Source organism: Frankliniella occidentalis, unplaced genomic scaffold, assembly GCF_000697945.3.
Source record: "Frankliniella occidentalis isolate FOCC.00 unplaced genomic scaffold, Focc_3.1 Scaffold531, whole genome shotgun sequence".
Classification (NCBI taxonomy): domain Eukaryota; kingdom Metazoa; phylum Arthropoda; class Insecta; order Thysanoptera; family Thripidae; genus Frankliniella; species Frankliniella occidentalis.
In genome coordinates, this window is record NW_026267648.1 from 25,451 (window position 1) to 29,316 (window position 3,866).

Below are 3,866 nucleotides of genomic sequence, written 5' to 3' on the forward strand. Positions count from 1 at the left end.
TTTGTTCTCCGCGCACCGCGGCTGCCCTCCTCGCTCCCCTAGTGGAACAAGAGCGACCCCCTCCCCCCTCCCCCCTTCCACCCCTCGCGGTCACGCTATTTATACAGCATGTCGTTGGACGAGCGAAAACTGCACAGACTCCGGAACATCTTTTACTTTACACTGCACCGCATGCGACTCCGTGGGCAGCCCAGCAGGCGCCTTGCGCATTAGTGCGGTGAAGACTAAAAAGCGACACGTTGCTCGACATAAGAAAGACCCCCTCCCCCTACCTCCCTTTTCCCGCCTTGGCAGGACACCTTCCCGCTGATTTTATCGCGAGCACCGGCGGTGTCGCGGGGCGCAGTGCCCATCCGGGCCAAAGGCCTCCTGGCTGTAGGCGCCGGGCACCTTCCGCGCCCGGCCCAGCCCGGACAATATCCGCTCAGCCACCACGCCTCGGTTAGGCAACCAGAGCTGCTGCTGCTGCTGCTGCTGCTGCTGCTACCAGTGCTGCAAGCGCGTGCCGCCCCCTCAAGTCAACAGGAGCGGTCTCAAAAATGGTCCGCAGCAGCAGCCCCAAAATATAACCGCCGCCACCGCGACAGAGATTCGTCCACTTCCTCGGCTTCAAGCCGGACGTCCCCGCGACTTCCGCTTTTTGTGCTCGTTCCGTTTTCCGCGCCACAGCAGGGAGGAAGACCTTCGCAAAGTGACTGAACACGGCGCCTTCCCTTTTATACGTGACGTAATGTGTGTCGCACGCTTTATCTCCATGCACTCTCCTCGCTATGATGGAAGAACATGACACACTCTCCTCCAAGTGGGGAACACAACGCGTTTCGTGACGTGACACAGACACACCACCCCTTTCCGTGTTGCCCAGAGCGTCACCAAACTTTTTCCCCCATGAGGAATGCATGATATATGATATGCGTACGGCACGAGGATAATAATAACTTATGCCACCCACCACTTTTCCAGAGCAGTGGCGCCCGATACGCTTCCGTCTTGCCCATCGCTCACAGCCCATTGCTCGGCGGTCGTGGCCCGGGGTGGCGGCGCTGCGGCGGCTGGGACCGCGCACTGATTGAGCGTCGCCTTTGCGCTGTATTCCAGCGTGAGGGATGCTCGCCGCAAATGCCGGCACGCCCGCGCCCTGCCCCGCCCCGCCGCACCTCGCCCCCCGGCCACATTCCGATTCAGATTCGGAAAGGAAACGCGAATGGCGTCGGCAGCCGGCGCGGCCGTGCCCTGTCTCGTAACGAAAGTGAAAATTACGTCGGAACAATGGTTGACCGCGTCGCGCCGGGGCTGGGGCGGCGCGGGCGGCGCGGGGGTGGGGGCAGTGTAGCGGAGCAGAAGGCCGGCGGCGGGCGGCGGCGGCGGTCTGCGCGGGGCCCCAACCCGTCTAATCCCAAGAAGGGGGGAAGAGAGAGGGAAGGATGCGACGCCAATCAAGACGAGGTGAGGTCCGCCGCACGTGGCCGCGCGAGTGCGCGGGGGGAGCGGAAGGGGGTGGGGGAGCAGGCGCACCGTGTGGACGTCTGTCGGCGCCCGGGCGCGCACCAGTTATTGCCCTTTACGTCCGGCTGTGAGTGGTGCCTTCTGAGTGAGGAGGAGCTGTCATCGTTACGAGCTGTCGGCCGGAGCACCGCGCGAAGCGCGCGCAACAAATCGATACCGCAATAAACAGCTTTCTATTACCTCCGTCTCCATTGTGTTGCACGGCAGTAGGCACATGACTGTCGTTAAACTCTCCCGCCACACTTAATTCTGTCCTGACGCAACGAGGGGGCCGCGCGGGTCGGAGAGAGAGAGACTCTTCATTTTCGTCACCTCGTTAACCTCCTCTCTCTCCCCGTGCCTCGCGGGATGAGTGATTGCCGCCCGTCTTCGTCTGGAACAATGAGCCGAATAATGTTTACACTCGGATTGTTTCGCGCGCAAGGGTGACGTTGGTTGCGTGCAGCACACGGTAAAAAAATCCAGCGTGAATTTTACCGACCCGGCGTGGCAACGCACCTGAACACGCGCTGGGCTGGGAATTTACATGCCCACATGGTCTGTAAATTCCCGGCCAAACCACCCGCGAAGTTACCAGCCCAGTGGGCAGGGAAAGTTGTCATTACAAGCCCAAACTGTAAATTCACTACGTGGGCTGGAAATGAGCCTTTGCTGGCCACCAATCTGCAAAAATGCAGGTCGCGCTAGCAGATCTGTCTTTCTTGCCCACCAACTGCGAATTCCCAGCCCGCGGAGTGTTCTGCTGCGTTGCCACACAAGGAGAGTGGAAATTTGCGGGCGAAGCGAGAATGCTCAGGGCATATGTCGAGTGCGAGTTCCACCGGAGCCACCGCTTCCACTTTCTAGATGCTACAGTCCTAAGGGACTGTTTAAACATTCGCCAACGTTTACTATCAGCTCAGAAAAAATTAACACGGATGGTGTCATTGGTCAGGTCAGAACAACAACTCATGCAGTAGCCGTGTTGAAGGGGACTTCACACGTGGGCGCACCACGACGTGACGAGGAGAGCAGTACCGTACTGAACAAGGCATCGTTGCGGGGACCTCCCGAGCGCTAGCATTTAACATAGTTTTTCTAGAATATGATTGACTTTCGGAACAAATGCCGATCGTCGTCGGTTAGGTTGGTTCCTCATAAAACATACCACGTAAAATTAAAAGGCACTTTGCAAAGGAATTTTAAATTAAACGCGATTAACTAGGTTTTTATGAGATGCGATCACTGCAACGCCATCTGGCGGCAGTTGATCGCAATGCAGAATCCTTGTGGAAGTTTTGCCCGGTTTTGCCGGATTGTGACAGAGCTTAACAGGCAAGCACATCATTTCTTTGAGTGCCGCTGCAGCTTTTAAGACCTGTTGTGCCGATTTCCGTTCAACCGAAATCTCTCCTGAATTTTACCGTCCGTGGGCTGGAAAGATTACTTTTCCCACCCATCACGGTGAAATCTCCTGTCCAGGGCGAGGAAATTTGCAGCGATATAGGGAAATACCCTTCCAGGTGGTTGCGAAAGTAAGCTTTCCAGCCCACTCCTTGTGAAATTACCTCTGAGGTGGGTAGGTAATGCAGCCTTTCTCAACCCAAACAGTAAATTTTGCTACCAGGGCTTGAAATTTACTGGCCAATGTTGCCTGTAAATTCACTTGCGTGGGCTTGTAAGTGGCTCTTTACCAGCCCACTGGGCATGTAAAGGCTACTTTACAGCCCAAACAGTAAATTTCCAATCCATGTGTTGCGAATTCCTAGCCCACTGAACTGTAAAATTACTAATATTTTTTACAGTGCAGGCGCACACTGCGAGAAATTAGGAGCCCGTTTTAAAAATATCTAAAAATAGCCCATCATTCGATTTTTCTTGTTTTGTTGTCGTTTCGTGAGGTCGACGTCATTCAACTCAATTTTAACCCGCTCTGCAGCCGGTCACAGGCACAGGAAGGCACTTCGTTATGCATGCCGTCGAAGAGTTAAATCTGACTCGTTTGCCTTTTGAGTGCGTCTCCATTCTGTCTGAGCGCCGAAGTTCTTTTGGAAAAGGGCTCATTTACATTAAGGCCCCAAAAATAGGGCACATACAAAATTTTGGGAGACTGTGCCGACTGCGGGGCCGCCGAGTTTTACCGTAAACCGGATCGGGTGGATGATATTCCCCGTTCGTGTCAGTAGATATACCGCTCGCGCCCGACTCCTCTAGCGAGTAGGCGACCCGCACGCACTCATGGATACGGCACAGTCTAACCCTAACCGCCGAAAGGGGGCGGTGGCGAGGCGGTCCCGTGGTATGATTGACTACACTGTTATTTCAAAGGCGTCCCGTCAGAGTGCGACAAAGGTGTATGCTACAGAAACCAGTGCGACTTA

The 3,866-nt window shown here is 55.5% G+C and overlaps 1 protein-coding gene across 1 annotated transcript in view; it reads right to left on the reverse strand.

Annotated features, from left to right (window-relative positions):
* Positions 1-3,866, reverse strand: part of LOC113206845 (uncharacterized) — a gene marked incomplete in the record, with an annotated part of 18,681 nt that overhangs the window by 266 nt on the left and 14,549 nt on the right.